This window comes from Neovison vison, chromosome 12 (assembly GCF_020171115.1).
Source record: "Neovison vison isolate M4711 chromosome 12, ASM_NN_V1, whole genome shotgun sequence".
NCBI classification, from domain to species: domain Eukaryota; kingdom Metazoa; phylum Chordata; class Mammalia; order Carnivora; family Mustelidae; genus Neogale; species Neogale vison.
Window position 1 is genome coordinate 91,263,235 of NC_058102.1, and position 27,467 is coordinate 91,290,701.

At 34.6% G+C, this 27,467-nt stretch overlaps 1 pseudogene; it reads right to left on the minus strand.

Annotated features, from left to right (window-relative positions):
- Positions 1-24,715: 24,715 nt before the first annotated feature.
- LOC122890967 lies at positions 24,716-26,401 on the minus strand (annotated as a pseudogene).
- Positions 26,402-27,467: the final 1,066 nt, after the last annotated feature.

Below are 27,467 nucleotides of genomic sequence, written 5' to 3' on the forward strand. Positions count from 1 at the left end.
TCTACCCCCCACCCCTCCAAAACCCTCAGATTGTTTTTCAGAGTCCACAGTCTCTCATGGTTCATCTCCCCCTCCAATTTCCCCCAACTTCATGTCCTCTCCCTCTCCCCATGTCCTCCATGTTATTTCTTATGCTCCACAAATAAGTGAAACTATATGATAATTGACTCTCTCTGCTTGACTTGTTTCACTCAGCATAATCTCTTCCAGTCCCGTCCATGTTGACACAAAAGTTGGGTATTCATCCTTTCTGATGGAGGCATAATACTCCATAGTATATATGAACCATATCTTCCTTATCCATGCATCTGTTGAAGGGCATCTTGGTTTCTTTCCACAGTTTGGCTATTGTGAGCATTGCTGCTATGAACATTGGGGTACAGATGGCCCTTCTTTTCACAACATCTGTGTCTTTGGGGTAAATACCCAGGAGTGCAATTGCAGGGTCCTAGGGTAGCTCCATTTTTAATTTCTTAAGGAATATCCACACTGTTTTCCAAAGTGGCTGCACCAACTTGCATTCCCACCAACAGTGTAAGAGGGTTCCCCTTTCTCCACATCCTCTCCAACACATGTTGTTTACTGTCTTGTTGATTTTGGCCATTCTAACTGGTGTAAGGTGGTATCTTAATGTGGTTTTGATTTGAATCTGTCTGATGGCTAATGATGATGAACATTTTTTTTATGTGTCTGTTAGCCATTTCTGTGTCTTCATTGGACACAGACACTGGTCTGTTTATGTCTTCAGAGGAGGACGGTCATATTTAAAAATGTTTGACTTCTGGTGTGCCTGGGTGGCTAAGTCAGCTAAGGATCTGACTGGATCTTAGCTCAGGTCTTGATCTCAGGTTCATGATTTCACACCCCACACTGGGTGTGGAACCTACTGAATGAATGAATGAATGAGTAAACAAATAAAAATGACTTCTGTCTCTGAGGTATACTTTCTAGAAATGTGTTTTTTCCCATTTATTTTAATGGTAAAACTTGTTATTTGTTAAAACATTTTCATATATTTTGGTAATGTTCTCTTTTTCTTTTATTTTAAAGAAGTTTTGCAGGTTTATATTTATATTCCTAAAACTTTGTGCTTTTGAGCTTCAATTGAATATGTCAACTGGATAAATTATGATAAATATTTATATTCCATGAAGATTAGAAATACCTGAAAGGAGCATTCTTATTTAGTAGACAAATATGTTTTTAAAATGCATCCTCAGAACTCAAATAATATGTAAATCTGGCAAATATTTGTTCACAAAAAGTTAGGATGGTTTTAAAAATTTTTGGAAAATAATATCTGGTGTTTACATCCACCATGACAGAAGATTATAGCACTCATATAAATAGACCGTAGAGAATCTCTAGGTACAGATACCATAAAAATGCATCAAGAACTTTGTATTACTATCCTCAATAATCCAGTGTTTCCTGTAGGAGCATCATATATTTTCATTCTTGCCTGGTATCCTTGTAAGTATAGTATAGTCTCTTGCCCATTTTCTGGCTTAGCCAAGTGACTGGCTTTGACCAAGAGATTGGGAACCTATCTGAGGTATTTCAAGTGTGCGTAGAAGATCCAAATGTACTTGCGCAGTTCAGTTAGTCTTCTTTCTCCTCTCTTCTTCCATGAGAGCAGCTTTCTCCAGTACAGAGCTATTCCTGGGTCATGGAGTAGGATGACTGCAGGAGCAGAGCTGCATACAATAGAGCCGAGCAAAGCACGACAGAACAGAACTGACCTACAGAATTGTGAGTGTGAAATTACTTTTTACTATTGATGTGGGGGTTATTTTCTTGACACAGGAAAAGCTAACTAATATAGTCTTTCTAAAGGTATGCTGTACAGGGAAAATAGAGCAAGCAAATGAATAACAACATTTGTAGCTATCTGTTGACTTATCTCACTCCATGCCAGTCATTCATTCATGTATTCATTCTTTCCTTCATTCAACAAATATTTATCACAGTAGAAGCAAAGAGTTGCCAATTTCACAAAGAAACAAACACATTTATCCCCTTAAGAAGTCTACTCTTTAACAGAACAGTGCACATTAATGTTGAAAGTTATTTTCTCTATAATATTTCAATACTGGGTACTGTATTGTGATATCAATAGGTAAATTAAAATTTTATAACCCTTTCTCACAATCTATGATTCAAGAAGATGTTGAAAATTACTTCCATATTTTATACTATCTGATCACCATTAGTGAAGTAAATGGCAAAATACGGTAAATATAGGACTCTCTGTTAACTTTTTTATCTTTGTGTATCCATTTTCCCCACAGTTACAAATATTTTCTTCCTCCAGAGACTGTATTCTGCAACATTACCCCCAAAATCCTGATCATTGAGGAGAGGAATTTAAGAAACTCTAGTACAGCATTCTAAGAGTAAGTCTGAATTCCCCTAGGAGTTGATTTTATACCCCATAGTTAGTATCTGAGCATCATCATTCTTTCCAAGGCAGAGAGAACTTACTTGTGCAGTAAGAAGGATTTTTCATATTTCTGAATTGTGCATTTATTAAATCAATTTTTCTGTCTCTCTCAATATCCCTCTCCCCTCTCTATCTCATTTTCTTTCTCTTAAACAAGATTTTCTTTTAAATAAAATTCCATTTTTTTCTAAGCCACAAAATTTAATTTCCTCTTCTAAATTGGACAACTTTCAGTGTTAATGTATTGAGAGACTGAGAACACATGGTGTGGTGGTGGGAAATCTGATCACTGAGACATGCGTGAACTGGCTGTCACCATGACCCCTTTAAGACTGGTTCTCTTTGGTGCATTCACGCCTTGAGTATTCATGAAGATGGGAAAGTGGAGGTTCATGTTTCAGAAAGACTTATGTTCTTGATAGACTGAGAGACATAAGGCTATTGGTAACACTAAAAACAATCTGCTGATTCACCATGCATCACCCCAACTTTGCAATGGAAAAAACCTGGTAAAAAGCAAGTTCACAACTTATCTTGAACTCAGGATTTTATGACTAGAAATAATACTTTTCAAAAACAAGGATGAAATAAACACTTAATTTTTTCAGGGGTGCCTGGGCAGCTCAGTCAGTTAAGCAACTGCATTTGGCTCAGGTCATGATCCCAAGTCCCTGGGATCAAGCCCCACACAGGGCTCTCTGTTCAGCAGTAAGTCTGCTTCTCCCTCTCTTGCTCCTGCTGCTTGGCTTGCTTTCTCTCCTTCTGTCAAATAAATAAAAATAAAATCTTAAAAAAATAAAATTAAAAAACCCTTAATTTTTTCAGACAAATACTGCAATAATAAATGTTACAGGAAGTTCTTTAAGAAGAAGACATATGGTATCAAACTGCATCTTGTATCTACACAAAGAAATAAGGAACATTGGAAATGGAATAAATGAACGTAAAACAAAATTCTTCCTCACCAACTTTTTGATTGATTAGAAAGATCATTAACAGACTCTGAAAGAGATTAATAATGTGTGTTTATCCCATATGTAAAAGTGACAGTTATACAAATGATGAAAAGGAGGCAGTTGGGAATATCTTGTTTTAAGGACCTTATATCACATATAAAGTAAGACAGGATTATTTGAAAAGAGACTGAGTAATTAAAGACGTATAATCTAAATTCTAAAATAGCCAATTACCCTTACCCCCCCAAAATCAAGAAAACAAAATCAAATCATAAAGAAAGCACAATTAAAATCAGATAATGCAAATAATGTCCATGAATTATATTTTTTTCTTTATTCCAGCCTGGTTATGTGACTGCTCGGAAGTGTTCTATAATGCCTTCAAAACATTTCTTCCCCATTCATAGATACTTTCCTCCCTTGCACATGTTTCTAGCACTCTGGTGATTGCTCCAGAAACACCATCTGCAGATTTCTGATACCTCCTTTTGTGTAACTCTCTTCTCTCCAGTATTCTATCTTGGAAACTTCAACTTGGAAACTGTTGCAATTCAACAATGAAACATGTCTATATTTTAAACACTTTATAGTTAATGCATGTCATTTCTAAAAGGAATATAATGCTTGTTAATAGGTATATATGTGTGTGTATTTATACGTGTTTTACTATGTACTGTTATTAATTATAACTACCTCATAATGCATTTTTACTGGTCACAAAAATTTAATGTAATATAATTCTAGGTCAGATATGTGAGTCTTCCAGATCTTTATGGGAAAATATGGGGTTTTTTGTAGTCCAGGATTACCATGACTTGCTACTCAGGATTCACCTCTTATAAACTTACACCAACAGTATAAGAAAAATAGTATAGAATAAATTTATTTCATTGATTCTCATTTAAAATTCTGAACGCTAGTATGTCTCAACATTAGGGTAGAACCAACCTCATTTAATACTTAATATTAAGAATATTTAATATTCTTGCAAAGGCGTTAATCACTTTTGTTTTCTTTCAAAGATAAAACTTTGGAAATCTATTAAATGTAGAAAATGTACCACTGTTGACTAAGGTTGAATGCCAAATCATGAATGTTCTTGTGACAAACATATTAAGAGAGTCTTATATTTAATATTCTTAAAATCCACAGCTACCCATCGATTGTAGCCAGTCTAGTATAAATGAATCAGATTTTAACTTATAGCTATGAGAAACATTCACCAGGTTAGGAGCCACTGAACAAGATGATTTAAAAAGAAAGAGCCTTTTATTAAATGTTATTGACCCTGCATTTGAAGAAAGAGAATTACCAACATGTCATTTGACTCTGCACTTGAGAAGAAGCTCTAAATTTCCATTGTAGGACCAGTGAAACATAAGCCTGGATGTTAGAATTCTACATTACTCACTATGGTAATAGATGCTCCATCAATTAAACATCCACAGTGTGCTAAGTGAAGCAGAGGGCAATAAAGACAGGTTCCTTGTCAGCGTGGAGAATGAAAGTCATTTCCTCTTGGGAATTCTATTGCTGAGGTAAGTTCTACCCATCAAAGAAAGAAACATGCCTCATCATGCATAAAAAAGAATATAGATTCCTCTGTTCTACTTCAAGGATCTTTCCTTGCTATTTACCTGTTCTTGAAGGATAGGGAATATGCACTGAGAACTTTGGAAGTCACACTTCGACTTATGATTTAATGTGCTTTATGATTTAATGAAAACAAAAGCCCCAATGAACAAATAGCTACCTAGCATGCAAATTGGTTCTAACACTGTTTCATTCAGTTCTAACACTGAATTCCAACAATAGCAAAACTTTCACTGCCCACTGTGCTCTACCATGTCTGGCAAAATTCTATTCAATGGTTAAGTCCCAACTCACAAATCACTTCCTACGTGAAGACTTCTCAATTCCCTTAAGAGCTAAGTTGCTTTTGTCTGTAGTCTTAAAAAAAAAAAAAAAAAGTTTTCTTACTCCACTAAGAGCTCTTTATTTTTTTGGATTTTTTAAATTGATTTGAATTTTTATTTATCTGTTTACTCTTTTGCTCCCAACTGAACTGTGAATTCCTTGAACAAAGTGACATTTCTTGTTTTCTAGTAACCATCAAGAGTAGAATATATAAAGAAAATTAAAGAAAGAGTAAAATGGTGTCTAGGAAATATAACATTTTAAAACAGAAAGTACAAAGAGAGATTCTGTTTCATACTATCAGTCTTTAAACTTTGGATCTAGTCAATATCTTTTACTCCTTGGTGCTATCACTTAAAGAAGGTTTGAAACTCCCTTTGTCATTTTATCACTTCAAGAAGGTTTGGAACTTAAAGTGAGGGTATAACTTTATTCTATTTAATAATGGTTGTCACCATAGTGCCTGGAAAGCCATTTATTGTCAGTTGCCAAATCACTGATTCTACATACCTCTCTCATTTTTTAGTTTTAAACACAGTGTAGACCTGGAGAGTTCATCATCAGAGAGAGAACTCATTCTCTTTCAAGCTCTGATAGGAAATGTCTATGTCCAAATTTGGAAAAAAATCACTATTCTATCTCCTTTATTTCATTTTCTCTAAAATGAAGGGTTAGAATGTTTTATCTTTGTTAAATCTCAGCTACTAGAAATCATTTTTCTAAGTTTCTTTTTTTTTTCCAAAATTTTCATTTTTTTCTGCTTAAACCAAGAAAACACTCAGAGTAGAAGTCACCAAGAAGCATGGTTGACAAAGATAGCATTGCACACTAATCTGAAGTCTTTATTCACATGGAAAGGGGATCTCAAGAAATCACTTTCTCCTTCAGTTACAACCTTTCTTCAATGCTAAGGTGGAACAACATTTTATGGACTTTAATTAGAGTGAAAGAACTTAAACTTTGTGGGAGACACCTATACAAAAATGCTTACCTATGCGTGAATATTTGTGTGTGTTTCTTTTCTTGGCATTTAAATGAAGACTGGTAGATTCTATAGTGTTTAAAAATATCTGAGAGGGTTTTTTTTTCTCTTCCATAGTGCATGTCAACTGCAAATATTCTTCCTCTCTCAGTAACATTTTATTACAGGTACAGTGATGTAATTTTAGCAGTGGTTGTTTAATATATTCAAGTCCAAGGTGAATTTATTATAAAAGTTAAAAAATGGATAGGCCTCTTGCTTATCTGGGATGTTAACATCAGAAATAATGCAGTCTTATTAGCCTTGTTCAGAAACAAATCAATAAAAATTTCAAAAACCTTGTGGATGAAGTAAAACCCTGGGTTTGCTTTTCTTATAATGATTTTGCTTTATCGTGAAGTGCTTGCAACTGGCATTCTTTCAAGGACTTCAAATTGTGTAACGGCTAGAATTCATACTAGACCCTACCTGAGTACTAAAGCTGTGTAATGACACAGTTTTGATCTCATAAACAGGATTTGAAGTGTGGTAAATGTAAAAAAGGTGGGGGAGTAGAAAGAAAAAAAGAAAAAAGAAATAGCATAGTACACTATAATTTTAGTTAGTGAAACAGAGAAATGAAATATGATGATTTCAACTCTCGCTTTATATGCAGATAGAGTAGTTGCCTTCATATAATAATATATTCATATAATAATATATTTAAGAGAATCATACAACTGACTCTTAGCCATAGAAGACAAACTGAGGGTGGTTGGGGAAGTGGTTGGGTGGATGGAGTGACTGGGTGCTGGGCATTAAAGAGGGAACTTGTGATGAGCACTGGGTGTTGTATGTAAGTGATGAATCACAACATTCTACTCCTAAAACTAATCATATGTTATATGTTAACTAACTAGAATTTAGTTAAAAGCTTGAAAAAAAGGAGATAATGTAAGGATATCTTACTCACACCATAATCTGAAAATTGCCGACAGGGTAAAATGGGTAAAAAATGGTAAAATTGCCGACAAGGTAAAATTTCCTTTTGATCTATAATTAAAATTCTACTAAATATAAAACTTACACGTTACTTTATTTCCTCTTGTAAATGAAAATATATAAGAGTATTGAGGACATATTAAGGTTCAATCATTTAGGCATTAAAATGAATTTGTTGAATGAATTTTATGCCTGGATGAAATCAGTTGTCATAAAAAAAAATGGGAATTTGATAGGGTAAAGAGTTGGTCTCAGAATGACATTGAAAAAATTAGCACTTTCCACCATATTTACCACTCCTTTGTGATGTGAGAAAGGAACTATAATAGTATAGTTTTTACTGTAGAATATTTCAAAATCAAGCATTTTATAAATAAACTAGGGATCAAATACTTGGCTTTAAGTGCCTGTCTTAATTACTAAACTGCAGTAGAATAACCAGCCAGTTTTTCTCATTGATTATCTTATAAGGACATGATTTATGTCACATGTTTAATGTCAGGAAGGCTTCTGTCACCACAAACCAGTTTCTTTTCCGTATTTCCTCTCTATTATTTAGTTGTGCTTCAAGACTATAAACTGATTTTTAACACCCCCTTAAATGTAGCATTAATAGCAAGCTATAAATGTTATAAACATAACTCATAACACATTGAAAAGTCGGTGTATGTGGCTTTGATATTTCTTTTGTTCAGGGGCTCTCTGTGCTACTTCTGTCTTCAGTTCAGGCATGTGATTGTGATTGGACTAAATCCCAAATAGGAAAATAATGCTTTCACATACCTATGAAAGAGAATATGGCGGAAGTCATGAATATGCCTTTTTTATTTATATAAAAATATATTTACATATGCTATGAAAAAATGAAAAAAAGTTGTTTATGCATATAAGGATCAGCATATTACAACTTTTTGGAAAACTAAATGTATATGCTTCTATCAAAGAAACATAAATACCAAATTTATTTATGCTCACACCCTGTTCAAAATGCTTTTCCTTTTATTATATTTTGCATTGCTTCCTAAATGACTATCACCATTATCATCATTATAATCATCATTAGTCAGTATTTGAAAATCAGTTCATTGGTTGTTTTAAATAAGAATAAAATAACTATGTTGAAACATAGGGACATGTTATTTTACCTCAATTAATTTATAATTTAATGAAAAAATAAATCGGATGAAATATTAATGATAGATGAGAATTGTGGCAAAATAAAGAGGAAACTGATATTTATACATGATAAAACAAAATTATGCATATTTAACTTCAATGTATCCCTTTTCTAGTGCTTCCTACATAGAAACTTGGATTGTTTCTGACATGAAACTCAGGCAGTCTGGGTTTAGTCATTATCACCTTTAATATTAGTGGGTCCTAAGTTTGTCTTATCACTGAAATTTTTTTTACTGGGGTATCTGGAGACATAGATATCCATGTCTCCAGGAACAACCCAAATCCTGATACAATTTTAGCTTATACAAATAGATTTTGAACAGATTACCCTCCTATCAGACAACCTCGCTTCAACTATTACTTTGCTCCTGATAAAAGCATAAATATATGGGGGGGGTGGATGGATGTTTGTGTGTGTGTGTATATGTGTGTGTGTGAGAGAGAGAGAGATCACAGAGAGCTATCACAGAATTTTGGATTTGCATTCATGTAAATACAAACTCCTGGTCAGCACTGATTCATCCTGGACCCAAACATGTGGGGTTTTTTGTTTTGTTTTGTTGTTAAGATTTATTTATTTTTAGAGAGAGAGAGAGAGATTGAGAACAGGAGGAGAGACAGAGGGAAAGACAGAGTAGCAGACTCCCCAGTGAGTGTAGAGCCTGACTTGGCCTTGATCTCACAACTCTGAGATCATGACCTGAGCCAATATCAAGAGTCAAATGCTTAACTGACTGAACCATTCAGGTACCCCAGAACCTATGTTTTAAACTCCACTCATGAAAATGTCTTCCTGATTTGTATCTTGTCCATAGACAAATGTATCAACTCTTAATTTCATTTATATAATTTTGAATGTTTTTAAAAATATTTTATATTTCATGGTTACCTGTTTAGAGTATAAATTCAAATTGCTAGGGGCATCTGGGTGGCTCATTGTGTTAAAGCCTCTGCCCTCAGCTCAGTTCATGATCCCAGGGTCCTGGGATTGAGCCCTGCATTGGGTTCAATGCTCAGCAGAGAGCCTACTTCCCCCTCTCTCTCTGCCTGCCTCTCTGCCTACTTGTGATCTCTGTCAAATAAATAAATAAAATCTTTTAAAATAAATGAATAAATTCAACTTGCTACCTTGATCAGAACCCTAACAGTTCTTATTTAGTTACATTCATGATTGAGCCGGGCCACCAAGATACTGTCTTAATAGTGATTAAAACTGTTTCATAAATACTCATAGAAAAGAATAATTTTTAACACAGCTATAGAGAGATTATATTTTATCTCGTTTATCATTTTGAGTGTTTATTATTTTATCATAACTTCTTCATTCTATTATTTGGTCTGAGAAAGCCAGAATCCTGAACTGTAGCTGTGTGACCTTGGCAATGTCATATAATGCCTTTGATCCTTTGCTACCAAGGACAAGCACCATTTAAACACTTTATCTACAATGCTATTGTGAAAAATACATGATAGAATTAGGTAAAAATACCTGCTGCTTGTCAATAGTAAGTACAAGGTAACTAAAGTTGTCATTGTAACTGAAGTTGTCATTGTAACTACTAGCAAGCTTCAAGATCATAACCGAACAAAGTGATTTTTTTTTTCATAGCACAGGCATAATCTTGTTTCTTTTCAGTCAGTTGGTATGGTTCACAGGGGTTACAAACTCGTATTCTTAAAGCAAGTAGACACTAACATAAAATGGGTTAAATGGAAGAATGTCAGATTATAGACAACAGTGGAGTTCCACTAAGCAAGAGTGCGTGTTCCAGAGAGCTATTTACTTTTCATATTTATTGGAACATGGCTGTAGGAAAGCCTGTCTTCAGACAGTTAGTTTGAGATCTGGTTTACAGAGGTAGTCTCAAAGTGTGTCCACTTAATAAATGTTTTGCTTTAAAACTATGGTGGTCTATAAACCAACAAAATTGAACTTGTAAAAATTTCAGTTTCCTCACAACACTGATACTTACATTTTCAATACCATTTTTATACCTTTCTTTTATTTTAGATACTTGATTTTCTACTCTAAAGATCCACAAAGTGTTCACTATTCTTTGTATTTAATAATTATTGACCTACTCTATCAATGTATTTTGAGGGTGTATTTAGAAGAGTGAAGGGTCAACATTAAAAAACAACATGAGAGAACACAAATTAAAGGACTTGAAAATTTGGCATGGACATGTGCGAAAGAGTTCCTTCTGTGAGCTTGAAAGCCAGAGAATTTAGTGAATGAACCAATTGATTCAATTGTCTGTAAAGGATTTGACATATTTGAAGTTAGAATATAATGACATGTACAAGGAATTTTCAACAGCCATTATCCTTTCATTCCTTGACAGAATAATGAGCCAACAGCTTTAGAAGCATTACATCTCTATTGTAAATTATTACTTAGCTATTGTATATCCTGAAATAATCATGTTGAGTTTATTTTATTTATTCTCATTTGAATAAATGTATTTTCATTCCAGTATTATTCTAATTAGTAAAAACCTAGCTTTGTGGTCCTAGGTAAATTGCAAATGCTTCAGAAAAATATTAATTTTTTCAATGGTTGATTTTAGGTGTTTTATAATTATTATAACTTCAAAAACCTTTTCATAAGTATTAACTATTTAGGCATATGCTTATGACTTTTGTTAGAGGAATTATAACTGTACACATAAAATTTTTTAAATGGTCTGTTTAATTTAATTAAAATCATTATCACCAATTGTAGCAAATGATCAAAGCAGATAAAAATCAACCAGATGTGGCTTGTGACCAAGTGGGATAATCACAAGTCTATATTTCAATATTTCAAAATAATCATTTATGTAAATACTTAAGTAATTGTTCTTAATCAACTGTGGTATATTAACACATGTCCATGTCTTTTGATGGTTTCCTTTAACCTTAAATGTAATTGAAAGTTCGGTTTAAAGATCAGAATATGCTAAATCATTATCAAAAATATCCTAATAAATCTTAATACTCATATCTGTCAAATTAATGATTTTATAAACCCTGAATATCCTTTGCTGTCATATAATATAATTGCTGTGGTACCTTTTTTAAAAAACTTCAATAATCAGGTTTGATTCTTAAATATATTTAAGAAATCATTATATAAGCTGAAATAACTACTTAATATCCCAAGAAGTAAGTAGAAAATGGATAAATAAGAAAATTCAAGTCACTACCTTACTTAAAATGTTTATTCTATTTAAAAACACTTAAAATGTTCTTTTGTAATCATATTTTCACTTGTTCCTAATTTATGTAAATAACAAGAAAATGAAAACAAAACAAGTACACATCTGCAAAGACACCCTTTCCTAGCAAACTGCAATATAGGATGACACATTTTGAAATCTTTTTTTTAAAGATTTATTTATTTATTTATTTATTTATTTTAGAGAGAGAGAGAAAGAGAGCACGTGTGTTGGGGGAAAGGGGCTGACAGAGAGGGTGTCTCAAGCAGACACCCCAAGGGCAGAGTCAGGGCTCCATCTCAGGACCCTGAGATCTTGGCCTGTGCCAACATCAAGAATCAGATGATCAACTGACTGAGCTACCCAGGAACACCTTGAAACTTTATTTTTTGCAGGTATGGGGAGGGAATTAAGACTGCTCCTGTAGGTAAGTGTAGAACTCTTTGTGCCACCCTGTGAACATACTCCAAGCGAGAAAGGCACAGAAATAATGTGTAATAGAGGTTTGATGAGGATCCTTAGTCTTCACGGGGGAAGGAGTTGGGATGAGAGAGTTGCAGTAATGACATAGTCAATTTTTTTTTAATTTATTTTTTATTTTCAGCATAACAGTATTCATCATTTTTGCACCACACCCAGTGCTCCATGCAATCCGTGCCCTCTATAATATTCACCACCTGGTACCCTGACCTCCCACCCCCCACCCCTTCAAAACCCTCAGATTGTCTTTCAGAGTCCATAGTCTCTCATGATTCACCTCCCCTTCCAATTTACCCCAACTCCCTTCTCCTCTCTAACTCCTCATGTCCTCCATGCTATTTGTTATGCTCCACAAATAAGTGAAACCGTATAATTGACTCTCTCTGCTTGACTTATTTCACTCAGCATAATCTCTTCCAGTCCTGTCCATGTTGCTACAAAAGTTGGGTATTCATCCTTTCTGATGGAGGCATAATACCCCATAGTGTATATGGACCACATCTTCCTTATCCATTCGTCCGTTGAAGGGCATCTTGGTTCTCTCCACAGTTTAGCGACTGTGGCCATTGCTGCTATAAACATTGGGGTACAGATGGCCCTTCTTTTCACTACATCTGTATCTTTGGGGTAAATACCCAGGAGTGCAATTGCAGGGTCATAGGGAAGTTCTATTTTTAATTTCTTGAGGAATCTCCACACTGTTCTCCAAAGAGGCTGCACCAACTTTCATTCCCACCAACAGTGTAAGAGGGATCACCTTTCTCCACATCCTCTCCAACACATGTTGCTTCCTGTCTTGCTAATTTTGGCCATTCTAACTGGTATAAGGTGATATCTCAATGTAGTTTTAATTTGAATCTCCCTGAGGGCATAGTCAAATTTTTAAAGATGCTTGTTTGACTATATTATCTTTCTTCTCTTTTCCTATGGTGTTCCTTTTTCTTCATTTTTTTTTCATCTCCAGTTCTTTATTCTTAGAATTTCCCCTGTGCCTTCCTCACCTGGGAACATTTTAGTGAACTATGCTCACATTAAATTCAACCCCTGTGTTTATCCATTTGGGATTAATTCACATTAGCTAGACAATTCTAGGTTGATGAACCTATTCCTCATGGTTGCCAAATATGTGTATGACCTACTTGGAGCATAACTTCTCTGCTTCTGGACACGCTTCTAGGTCATGCATTCCCTACCTACATATGCAATATGGCTCATTGGCTGGGATTATGATTAGCATAATTATCACTTCTTGGAATAAATAGGAATAAATTTAGTTATAACAGCCACATGTAAAGTACACTTCTTATATGATCTCTCCAGTCAAAATAGAAAAATATTTGCTATGATATGAGAGGAAAAAATAATTTTCCTTTTACCCTTCTGTATTCTCAGGTAGGGTCCCTGTTACAAAAGACAGATTAACAAGAGAAAACAAACAGAAATTTACAAGTATGTATAATTTATGTATACATGGGAGATAACCAAGGAAAAATGAGTAATTCTCAGAGGTGGCTTAGAATCCTAGCTTATTAAGTGCGAGAGTAGCTCTGTCGGTTAAGCATCTAGCTCTGGTTTCAGCTCAGGTCATGATCTCCAGGTCCTGAGATCAAGTCCTGGCAGGGGGTTCTGAGCTCCATGGGGAGTCTGCCTGAGATTCTCTTCTTCTCCCTTTGCCCCTCCCCCTGCTCCCACTCCCACTTGCTCTCTCACTTGCTGTCATGTGTTAAAATAAATAAATAAATAAATATTAAAAAGCAGTCTAAGCCTAAATACCATCTTCAGCTAAAGACAAAAGGAATAAGGGAAGGGTATGGGGAGGCCACATAAGAGGAGGCAACCAGGAAAAACAGCAGAAACTAGACTGAGCTCTGTTAAGTGTAAAAGTCCGTGCATTTGTCATAAGATTCTCTTATGATTTGGGTAATCCTTCTCTTCCTGGTACAGAGATGAAGATGGTTTTACAAATAGAAATTTCCTTTGTGTGTAGTATAAATTTCCCTTACAAACAGATAACTTCTACTCTGTTTTCAGATTTTCTCCTTTGTCTATGGTTTCTCAAAAAAAATCCTTCTGCCAAAGAGGCATAATTTGGAGTGGCATATTCTGGCTTTGAAACGCCCAACCAAATTCAAATAAACTATAAGGATAGTTATTAATTTGGAGTTAAATAAAGACAATTACACAATTAATAATAACCACTTTTGTTTATGGCAATATGGCCAACTGTATTTCCTACCATACCTGAAAAAAAGCCCTATTAAGTACAACTAAAAATGCTAAACTAAGTAGAACTAACAACATTTCAAAAGCATAGTTATAGGGCACCTGGGTGGCTCAGTAGGTTAAGCGTCCTACTCTTGATTTAGGCTCAGGTCATGATCTCAGGGTCATGATCTCAGGGTCTGGAGATCTGAGTAGAAGAGCCCTCTGTTGGGGCCCCATAGAATGTAAAGCCTCCTTAATATTCTCTCTCTCCCTCTGCCACTGCCTCCTCCAAGCCCCCCCCCACACCCAAAAAAAAGCATAGTTAGGTTTTCAAGGAAATAAGGAAAAACTCTATGGTAATATAGGATTCTACAGTGATAAAGACAGTGGTCCATGGAAAACGCCTGTCCAGTGAGCATTTGTCAATTTCTTTAATCAAGAGACTGAGGATAAGGGGCACCTGGGTGGATCAGTGGGTTAAGCCTCTGCCTTTGGCTCAGGTCATGATCCCAGAGTCCTGGGATCGAGCCCTGCATCAGGCTCTCTGCTCAGCAGAGCCTGCTTCCTCCTCTCTTTGACTGCCTCTCTGCCTACTTGTGATCTCTGTCTGTCAAATACATAAATAAAATCTTTAAAAAAAAAGATTTTATTTATGTATTTGACAGACAGAGATCACAAGTAGGCAGAGAGCCAGAGAGAGAGGAGGAAGCAGGCTCCCTGCTGAGCAGAGAGCCCAATGTGGGGCTCAATCTCAGGACCTTGGGATCATGACCTGAGCTGAAGGCAGAGACTTTAACCCACTGAGCCACCCAGGTGCCCCTACATAAATAAAATCTTAAAAAAAAAAAAAGTCAAAGAGACTGAGGATACAACAATTACACAGAGAATGGAATACATGTTTCAAGGTCCTTGAAAACTTTTTACAGAGCTGAAACAGAAATACCTGCACAAATCTCCTTTGAAAGTTTATAAACTTGGTAAAATTTATAGAAACAATATGCCTACTATCAAAAGTAGTTGACAAAAAAACTTTTCTTTCTCATCTTGAAGGGATAAAAAGAAAGAGTATCCCCTGAGACTTTTTAACTGCAGACTTCCTCTTAGAATGACTGGGGATTTTATTTACACCAACTACCTGACTCAAGTAACTCCAAGCTAAGAATTTAATTAGATTGGTCCTTATTGTTAGTTCACCAAGGTGCCTAGTAAAAGCAAAAGCAAAAGCAAATATTCTCTGGAGGAGCACAATACTGACAAATTTCCAAAGAGAAAGTCCAAGCAAATAAGACCATGAAAAAAAAAAAAGAAAAAAGAAAAAAAAAAAAAGACTGAGAGAAAGAAAGACATGCATCCTATATGTCACTTAGTAGAACATTGGCCTATAAAAGAATAATAAAAACCATATTATTTTGTATAGGTTAGTAAATAGATACATAAGATATTTTAACAAATAAAAGATAGTATAAGATAATGGAAAAGAAAGAAGATACTATTCAAAAATGCAAAACAGGAAAAATAACTAGAGCTTCTAAGAAAAATAGAGTAGTAGTTATTAAAACTCTGTGAATAGATTAAATGGTATAGAAGATGTAGCTAAAAAGAGAAATTATAAAATGAAAGAACTCTGAAGTAATTCAGGAGAAGGAAAGAGAGGTAAGTGGATGAAGAGTATGATGGAAGCATTGAGAAGAAAAATAGACATCTTGTCTAATTAGAATTTTATTTAAATTCATCCTAATTACATACAGTAATATTTATAATACATGTATGTATATGAATCCACATAAAATTTACTAAATAGAATATATACATACACTCTGAATTTACTGAATAGAATATATACATACATATCAATAGATAGATAGATATGAATTCAATTCAAAATTGAAATGAATACATTTATACACATTGAGTGAATTTTGAGAAGCTCATAGAGATGGGTAATCACAACCATGACTGTGATACAGAAGAGTTCCCTTACCATAAAAAAATTCTGTCTTCCTTAATTCCTCCCCCCATCTCATTCTACCACTAATTATTTTCCTTCCTGATACCTCGGACTTTTCCAGAATGTCATATAAGTGAAATCACAGAGTGTGATACAGTGTGTAACCTTTTGATTTTGGCCTCTTTCAGGAAGCGTGATGCATTTGAGACTTATCTACATTGCTGCATATAACAGTATGTAACAGTATTTCCTTTTTATTGCTAAGTGGCACACCATTGTATGAGTGCTTACCCCATAAGGACATCTGTTTGTAGGTTTTGACAATTACGAATTATGCTGCTACGAACATTCATATGCAGGTTATTTTGCAGCAAAAGCTTTTATTTCTCTGAGTAAACACCTGGGAAAGGAGTTGCTGGATATATGGTAAGAGTATGTTTACGTTTATAAAAAAATATGATTTTGCTTTCCCTCCAACAATATCTGAAAGTCACATTTACTTAGATCCTCAATGCTTATTGTTGTTATTTAAAAAAAATTTTGGTTGTGCAGAGGTTATTGCATTGAGTTTTTAACTTGCACTTTCCATGACTAAGGATGTTGAGCATCTTTTATTGTGCATATTTGCCATCAGTATATCTTCAGTGGTGAATTATTATTCAAATATACAAATTAATTTAAATATTTTACATATTGTACTTTAAAAGGTATGGAAAAAGTATTTTCTTCAGTTGTTAGCTTATCTCTGTATTCTATTAACAATATCTTTCCCAAAGCAAAAATTGTTGATTTTGATAAAGCCCAAATATCAAATATTTTTTTTAAATGATGCTTTTGATGTTTTAACAGAGCAGCTGGGTTAATCTGAGGTCATAAAGATTTTCTCATAAGTTTTCTTTTAAAAAATATTATCATTTTAGGGGCGCCTGGGTGGCTCAGTGGGTTAAGCCGCTGCCTTCAGCTCAGGTCATGATCTCAGGGTCCTGGGATCGAGTCCCGCATCGGGCTCTCTGCTCAGCGGGGAGCCTGCTTCCCTCTCTCTCTCTCCCTGCCTCTCCATCTACTCGTGATTTCTCTCTGTCAAATAAATAAATAAAATCTTTAAAAAAAAATTATCATTTTACATTTACATTTAGATTTATTTTTCATTTTGGATTGATTTTTGTATGAAGTATAAGGTAAGAGGTACCAGACTATGCCATCCCAAAATACACCTCTTTGGTGTATAGATTATTTTGAGCTAAAGGACACTGAGAACTACCAGACTCAAAAAAAGCTCTGAAAACAGGGCACAAAATTCTCCTTTTTAAAGAAATTTAAATTTATGAAGGAAATTTCTATTTGTAAAGATTCCTGCCAGGAAGAGGAGGACTCTTAACTCTTATCAGTGGAGAAAACACTGACCTAAAACTGCAAAACACACCTTACTGAATAAAACTTGTTTATCATTATTTTCCTGGTCATTTTCCCATAACTTGTCTTCTCTACCCAGAAGCCGCACATCGCTCACTCTCTCTCTTTCTTCCCTTTTTTTTTTCTTTTTTTAAGCCTAAGATGATCTACAAATTCAAGTTCTAACTAAATTTTGAGTTCTGTATCTCTAGGTACTCCCACTTATAAGTGCTATGCACGTGTTATTAAACTTCTGTTTGCTTTTTCTGTTATTAATCTGTCTTTAGTCAGTCTCATGGACAGGGCTCCAGCTGGATAACCTCAAATGGGAAAAAAAATATATTTTCCTCCTCTACAAAGGCAGAAATCATGTTCAATTTTTTATATATTGGTATTCAGTTTTTATGCCACAATCTGTTGCAAAGATTATCCTTTCTCCATTGAATTACCTTTTGCACCTTTGTCAAAATCACTGGATTCTATGTGTCTATTTCTGCACTCTATTCTCTTTTACACATCCACATGTCTATCCTTTCTCAAAGATTACACCAGTTTTGTTAGGTAGAAGCTAGGTGAGAGCAGTGGAAGGAAGGTCTGAGGTAGAGTCCCAAGTCCTTGAAAGGGAATGATAGGGACATGAGCTGGAGAAAACACAGATGGTAAATAAACTACACATTATAAGCCCATAAACTCAACCTCCTGACCTTGTGGCTTCCAAAACCTTGGTGCTGACAGATTAAGAGCCAAGAGTGCAGAACATGCTCTATCTCTGCTCCAGGATAACCTCTAGACTCTTATAATGCATTTACATTTTGGGAAAAGCCCCACCCCATGGAGAAAGGCTACCTTGAACATTCTGGTATATACCTTGTAGGGTCAAAACTTCTCCTCCCAGGGTACCTGGGTCCCTTAGTCAGTTAAGCATCTGACTCTAGATTTCAGGTCAGGTCATGAACTCAGGGTCCTGGGATGGAACCCCAAATTCTGGCTCTAGGCTCAGCAGGGAGTCAGCTTGAGGATTCTCTCCCTTTGCCTTTGCCCCTCCCCCTGCTCTCTCTTGTGCGTTCTCTATCTTTCTCTCTCTCTCTCAAATAAATAAACAAGTCTTAAAAGAAAAGAAAACAAAACAAAACAAAAACAATGCCCTTTCTCAACCCATGGGAGGAGTTCCCAAAGGAATGGAAACAGCCTCCAGTAGAAACTACCCCACTGTATGTTACATCTCTTCCCAGCCTAGAGAGACCCAATTAAACCTGTTCCAAAACAATCTGGGGCGGGTTCAACCTGCTGGTTCTCTCACCTTCAGAGTGTACTTTTCTCCTTAATAAACTGCTTTGTGCTTGCTACTTTCCTTCTGGCTGTCTTTATTCTGAGTGTGGATCCTCACCTAAATCTTCTGGGGAATCCAAGGACCAAGACCTCCATTCACACAGCAGACTCTCTCTCACCCTTAACAGGTTGATTACTGTAGCTTAATATAGTTATACTTAAAATCCAATACTGAGACTTCTAGCTTTGTTCTTTTCAACATCATTTGAGCTGTAACAGTAATTTCGTGTTCATAAACAATTTAGATCCAGATTGTAGATATCTACACAAGGTCCTGCTGGGGCTTGATTGGGATCTCTTTAATCTATGCAACAATTGAGAGAATTAGCATGGTAATTATATTGAGATTTCAAATCCAAGAGCATGCTATATCTCTCCATTTATTTATGCATTTTATTTCTTTTATTGGTTTTATATAATTTTCAATGTACTAATCCTACACATACTATGTTAGGTTTTTGACCAAAATATCTAATTGTGGAGCAATTTAAAGAAAAGTTTTTATTTCAGCTTTCAATTGGTTTTTACTAATAAATAGAAGAAATATAACCAATTTTGTTCACTGATCTTGTATTCTGGTAACTTGACTTTTTCTTTTTATGTCTGGGAACTGGGATACATTTCTTGGTATTTTCTATGTAAACAAGCACATTTTTTGTGACTATAAACAGTTTTAAATTTTCCTTTTAAGTCTGTATATATTTTATTTTATCATTTATTTTACTTATGGCATTGGCTAGGACTTCCAGTGAAATCTCTAATAAGAAGAGTGCATGACTTGTTCAAATTACAAGGAGGAAACTGTTTAGTTTCTTTTTTTTTAAGTATGAGGTTAGGTGTAAGTTTTTGCTGATGCTTTTTCCTAGGTTAAGAATGTTTTCTTCTATCCTTAAATTGTTGAGAGATTTCTATCATTAATGTGTATCAAATTATGTCAAATGTCTTTAAGCATATATTAATATGATCATCTGGTTTTGCTTCTTTCTTCTGTAAATATGATTATGTTGATTGATTTTTTTAAAAATAGCTTTATTTAAGTATAACTTAGTTACCAAAAGACCCTTCATCTATTTAAGTCTACAATCCATTGTCAGCAAATGTATATAAGTGTGCAACCATCATGACAGTCTGGTTTCAGAATATTACCATCACCTCAAAGAGCTGCCTTAATGTTCATTCAAATTATTTCCTTCTTCCATTTTTAGGCTTAGACAACTTTCCCTAATTTTAAGTAACTCATATATTTAACGTTTTTGGTGTTCTTCATATCTTCCTAATAACGGCATGGTGTGGGGCGCCTGGGTGGCTCAGTGGGTTAAGCCTCTGCCTCTGGCTCAGGTCATGATCCCAGGGTCCTGGGATCTAGCCCTGCATCAGGCTCTCTGTTCAGCAGGGAGCCTGCTTCCTCCCTGCCTCTCTGCCTACTTGTGATCTCTGTATATCAAATAAATAAAATCTTTAAAAAATAATAATGGCATGGTGTTATTTCATTTCAATCCGAAGAACTTCCTTTAGTATTTCTTGTAATATAAATATTTTTCAAGTTTTTATTAAAATTACAGTTAACACACAGTGTAACATCAGTCTCAGGTGTAGAATCTAGTGATTCTTCACTTGCATACAACACCCAGTGCTCATCACAAGTGCCCTCTTACTTCTGATTTTCCATGGACCCCATCTCTCTGCTTACCTCCTCTCCAGCAGCCCTCTGTTTGCGCTCTATAGTTAAGAGTCTATTTTCTGGTTTGCCCCCCCCCCCTTTCTTTTCCCCCTTATACAGTGTGACTCTAAATTTCTATGTAGGAGTTTTGTCTTTATCCTATTTGGAGTTGATTGAGCTTCTTGGATATGAACAGTGACGTTTTTCATCAGATTAGGGAGTTTTAAGCTTTTCTTTTTTTTAAGATTTTATTTATTTATTTGAGAGAGAGACACACACAGTGAGGGAGGGAACACAAGCAGGGAAAGTGGGAGATGGAGAAGCAGGCTTCCTGCTGTTAAGGGAGCCTGTTGCAGGGCTCGATCCCAGCACTCTGGGACCATGACCCAAACCAAAGGCAGAAGCTTAATGACTGAGCCATCCAGGAGCCCCTAACATTTTTTTAATCAATGTTTTTCTGTTTCTTCTCCTCTCTTTCTCCAGTCCTCTAGGACTTCCATTACACATATTTTTGTATTTAATGTTTACCAAGTATTTTCTGAGACTTTATTTATTCTTTAATCTTAATTTTTTTCATTATTGCTAGTTAAAGTTATTAGATATCAAAGGGTGTAGCGTTGGTCCGAATACAGAATAAATAAAGAATGCACAAATATATTGGCACTGATTATATGACAGAAATTACACTCCTGATTAATGGAGAAAGAATGTACGAGTCCAAATGCAAAAATTAGTTAACTAGCCAAAGGGAATTTAAATCAAATTCCACATTAAAATAATCCTAGGTAGATTAAAAATCTTAATGTAAAAGGAAAAACTTCAGAAGTTTTAAAGGTATTCATATAAGATAACTTTATGATCTCAGTGGGGGAAAGGTTTTCTTAAGAAGATGAAAAGCATAAGCCTTCATGAAAAACTAATAAATTTTATTTTTTATGTTAAAACCTTCTTTATATCAAAATATGATAAAGCATGTCACTGACAAAGAAAATATTTTGAATACATGAAAGCAATTAATATCCAAAATATATGAAAGTATTCAATACATCAATGAATATCTATTAAAAATTAATACATAGAAATTATATAAAACTACTTCCAATTATGCTAGTAATCAGCAAAAGCTTGAAATTATGAATTATCATTCTATTATTATGACCAAAAGCAAACATGAACAAACAACAAGCAAACAAAACAAATAAAAAACTTAACAGTATCAAATGCTGGCATGAATACAGAATATCAGAATCCCTGGGACACGTGGGTGGCTCAGTTGGTTAAGCATCTGCCTTCAGCTCAGGTCGATCCCAGGGTCCTGGAATCGAGTCCTGCATCGGGCTCCTTGCTCAGCAGGGAGCCTGCTTCCCTCTCTGCCTCTGCGTGCCACTGCCAGCTTGTGCGCTCGCTCTCTCGCTTTCTCTCTCTGACAAATTAATAAATAAAATCTTAAAAAAAAGAATATCAGAATCCCTTATCCACTAATATTATAAATGCAAATTGTTACAACCACTCAAATAGCTGTTTGGTGATATTTAATAAAATTAAATATGCTTATACCCTCACAGTTCCACTACCAAGAGCTTAAAGTATTACAGTTTACACATGAGTATAGGAAGATATAACAGTATTATCAGAATGGGATTAAAACACGGTGGAAGTAGAGTAAATGAAAATATTGAGTATGAACAAATCTTTTGATTTGCAAAAAGAGGTATATTCAAAAACATGTTTTTTAGATTGGAGAAATAGCTTCATGTTTATATGCTGAGTGAAATGATCTAGTTGGCAGGTATGAGATTCAAATGCTAATAATTAAGTAGATGTGGCGGGGAATGTCAATAAAAAGTCTATGGAAATAAAGTGTTATGGAAATAAAGTGTTTTAGGAGATCATAGAATATCGTTATAGGCATAAAATCTGACTACTAATCTCCCGCTCTACAACCCTTTAGACTTTGCAAGGCAATGTCTCTATAATAAGTAATAATGACAACATTCTTATCCAGTATTTGAGACTTTATTATTTGGCAAGATTTGTGCCCTGTTAAGACCTGTTATCTCAGGAAAAAAAAAAAAACAAAAAAACCTGTTATCTCAGGACACCTGGGTGGCTCAGTTGTTGAGCATCTGCTTTTGGCTCAGGTCATGATCCCAGGACCCTGGGATCAAGCCCCACATTGGGATCCTTGCTCTGTAGGAAGCCTGCTTCTCCCTCTCCTACTCCCCTGTTTGTGTCCCCTCTCTCACTGTCTCTCTCTCTGTCAAATAAACAAAACAAAACAAACAAACAAACAAACAAAAAAGACCTGTTATCTCTATTTTGGACATGTGGAGAATCTATTCTTGAGCAGCCGAGTGATTTGCCCCAGATCATCCAGCTAGGAAAACAAGTGTAAAATTTAAAGCAGCATCTACTAACTACAAAATTCAACTTAAACCACTATCATACTACCCATATGTCTGTCTACATACCAGTTCTTCAATGTCCAACTACTACTCAAGTATTCTCCATATCTTCACATCTATATCTATATATCTATATATCTATATATATGTGTGTGTTTTGCAGTGTGGATTTCTCAATTGTATCGATTTCTTTTTTTTTGAGATACCGAGTTCAAGATTCAAATTTTCTATTACATGCAGTAAGTTTTTTGACAACAAAACAAAGAGAAGGAATCTGATGTGAGATAGTTTTAATTGCTTCTTTTATGTTTCTAAATCCATCTTTATGCAAACTATATTTAGCCTGATGTTTTATCTTTGCAGTTATATGAGCCAAAATTATTTTTTCCCATAAAATCATTTGAATTGGACTTCTGACACTTTCATTAAAAAGGACCAGAGTAATCCATTTCCTCACCTTTAGTTAGGTTCAATCTTTTCATTCCTTATATTCTCAGATAAGACATTTAGGAAGCTCTTTATTATTAACTTTTTTTGGTATGGCTTTTCTAGATTTTCCAACTGGCAGGTAAGGATTATGTCTTTTTCACTTCTGGAGCACTGCTTTTCTTGATATTATGCTTTCTAAATAATTATGGTAGAAAAATTGTTAATGTAGTAAAACAAATGAAAATGAATACAGAATTGTGGCAGCAATTTGGTGCTTCAATAATTGATTTCTTCAAAGACTGATACACTATGTTTTAATTTTTCCACAGTATAATAGAAACTAAACGGTCCTAAAGTGTTAAAAGTATTAAAATGCTTAATTAGAGTCTACAATTTTTAGTGTATGCAGATTAATTGTATTGAGGGTTGTACATACGTGGCTTTTCTATTTCTGCATGAAAATTTCTATGAGGAAAAGGTTTTCATATTTTATATTAGTACTTAATCTGAGTGGCATATTAGCTGCTAGAACCAGTAACCATACACAGAAATAATTTCCCAGTTTTTTAACCTACCAAAATATATTGCATTTCCATGTTATCCACAGTTTTAAACAACAGAAATATTTTTCCATTTACTCTTAAATTTATATTTATTGTGGAAATATTTATGGTTATGCCAAAAATTGAATATGATTTTCTTCATAAATCAAACTTATTTCTTTTAAACTGGAAACAAAGTTTTATTACCAAAGTGTTGCCACTTAATTGAATATTTCTCTAATTTGTACATAATTATTGTTATTCTCCTCAGGAAAGCCATTTCTTAACTTCTCATTTAGTGATGACAAGTATTAAAACCCTGATTTTAACAGAATAGTTAAATGTAGTAAAACTGCCTCAGTGATTTAAGTTGAAAGCAGTACATTGAAACATGGCTCTTGTACCCTGTTATCAGGAATGTACAAATGTCTTTTTTATTAAAAAATGCAAGATAAATGATTTGCCAGCATGGACAGTGACAGCAGCAAACCATTATTTACTGTCAACTGAAACCAGTAACTTGTGATTATAGTGATTTTCTTAAATATCAGCCAGCCTTTTCTTCAGTCATTTCCTTCAACTGACTTCTCTGCAGTTATTGGTGAGGAGTACTGTCCTGAGCTTCTTCTCATAGTTCATTAATAATGGTAAAGCCCAATTCTAGAAATCAGAACATGGCAACTGCCATTCCACCCATTCCACCTATTCCAGAGTCCTCCTCTTCTTTAAGAATTTCTGTGACTACAATTTCTACTCTACTTAACAGAGTGGCTACTCCAGCAGCATCTAATAAAACAGTTCTTTCAACCATAGCTGGACCCAGGATTCCTTTTTCCATCATATTCACATATCTCCAAACATAGGGTCATAACTAATTTCTGAGGAACTTTATATAACTTTCTCAATTATCAGTGATCCTTCAATGCCTGCATTCCTAGCAATGACCATTGCAGGGATTTCAAGTGTTCTTTTAATCATTTCTATATTGATTTTTGATCTTCATTAGCTGGAGTTATTAAGTCCAAGCTGGAAGGCACTGGCATAGAGCACAAACCCCTCCAAGAACTATGCCTTCTTCAACAGCAGCTCATATCACTGGGGACACCCCTAAATTTCTTTTCATTCATTTCAACACCATTTATCCCACCAAACTGGGCATACCTACTGCATCTCAGATTTTTGCCAGATGGTCATTTATTTTTCCTTTACATTTTTAATAGCTGTGATATCTAAGTGCTTGATGATTTATTGAATATAGTTTTCAGTTTGAGCCTTCCCACATTTCCTTTTAAGAGCATGGCGTCATCCTTGGTACAATGAATTCTCCAACTTTTCCTCAGTCATGAGGTTGAACATTTTCAAGATTTAGAGTCTATTGCTCTCCAAACATGGTACTACCAGTAGCAATAGCAATAGCCATGTCTTTAATCTGGTTCTATTCTCACCAAAACCAAGAGCTTTGACCATTATAACCTGAAGACCAGATTTTAGTGTATTCAAAATTAATGTACTTAGACCATCAACATCTTCAGCAATTATGACCAAGGGCTTATGGCAAGCATGGGCAATTTCAGAAACAGATACAATATGCTGGATGCTAGAAATTTTCTTTTCATTCAATAGAAAATAGGCATCTTGGAATTCACATTTCTGACCTGATTTATTAAAGTATGGAGAAATAGAACCTCAATCAAACTTCATGCCTTCAAGAATTTCTAATTCCTCGTGTAGTATTTGTCCATCCTTTGCTCTATTAACACCCTTTGTTCTAGCTTTCTTCATTGCATCAGAAATGACCTTGCTGATTCTTTTGTCACCACTTGCAGAAATCATTGAAACCTGAGCAGTTTCTGTAGGGGTTGTCGCAAGTTTAGACTGCTTCTTAAATTCAGCAATTACAACACCAAGAGATAACATCACACCTCTTCTGATTTCCACTGGATTAGCATCTTTGCTAATCCTCCCAAAGCCACCTTTGGCAATAGAGTGTGTCAGAACAATAGCAGTAGGGGTACCATCCTCAGCTTCTTCATTTATGTTATTGGCAACATCTTGAACAAGTTTAGCAACAACATTTTTATATTTATCCTTTAAGTCAATGGATTTTGCAAAGTCACACCATCTTTTGTTACTTTAGGACTTCCACAGCTCTGTGCAATATTGGTTGATTTTCCCTTTGGCCCATAGTATGGCATAGCATGGAATAAAAGGTATATACACTCTGAAGCATCAGAAGTTGGAAATCTGCACCAAATTTTATATCCTTAGTATATGCCCCAGTGAGATGAAGAACTAGTGCCTTGGACACTGACCTTATCTGGCAAAGGTCTATGGGTAATAGTTTGTTATACATATAATAAAATGTCCATGGTGTGCAGGCAGCCACTCAACCCCTTTGTGGAGAAAAAAGGGAAACTTTATTTTTTACCTTGTTATTCATTTGATCCTGATATATCCTCATTTAAATTTAAACATACATAAAGAGAAGGCCTAGATGAGTAAAATTCATCTCATATTTATATTATAAACATTATTTCATGCCCTTAGAGTAGATACATTTGAACAATTTTCTAATGAGTAAAATAGAGTCAATATTTATAGTTGCAATTTAAGAGCTGATGAAAACTACAAATAAAATATATAAGTTATATGTTAGGCTTTATCCCTGATCTATCAAGAAGTCAGTTTTTTTCCTACTGTCAGTTTTCTTAGAACTGAATTGAAACCATTAATAAGTGGATCAAAGAGCCTTCTGTGCACTCAGAGCTTAAGATATAAACTCACTTAAATAATATTCATTAAATTCACTTAATCAAGAGATCCTTTGAGCTTACCTCAGTCTACTGCTTTTTAGTGTGTGAGCAGTGTCCTTGTTCAACAACCTTAAGAAGCCCTCTGTGTTTTATTTCAAACAATATAGTTATTAAGAATTAATTTTGTTTTAACAAGCTTTTCCTAAGGTAGAAAGACATGCAATATTTAAAAAAAAATAAGTTTAAAATGGCTTTATTTACCTTATGTTATAGTAAAACTTAGTTTCCTAAATAATTGTTGTGTGAATGTTGTATATTTTTCTAATACTTATCTAATCAGTGACATTAAAGCCTGTTTCCTAAAGTTCAAAGTGTCAATATTTTATAAATCTGTTAATAAATGTGAATATTTGTATGTGTATGTGTAAATTATATATATGTGTATTTTGAGAAACATCAAAATACTTCTCCCATTATTTAGATTTCATTTCTTTTTCTCAAATCATATGTAATCCTAAAAGGAAGACAAGGGTATTTTTGTTTTTGTTTGTTACCGCCTCTCTATGCTTAGATCCATGCCTTACACATGAAAGTTTGATCAGAATATATGTTACATTGTATGAATAAAATATTACCCATTAAAGATTATCTTATACTGCCAATTTA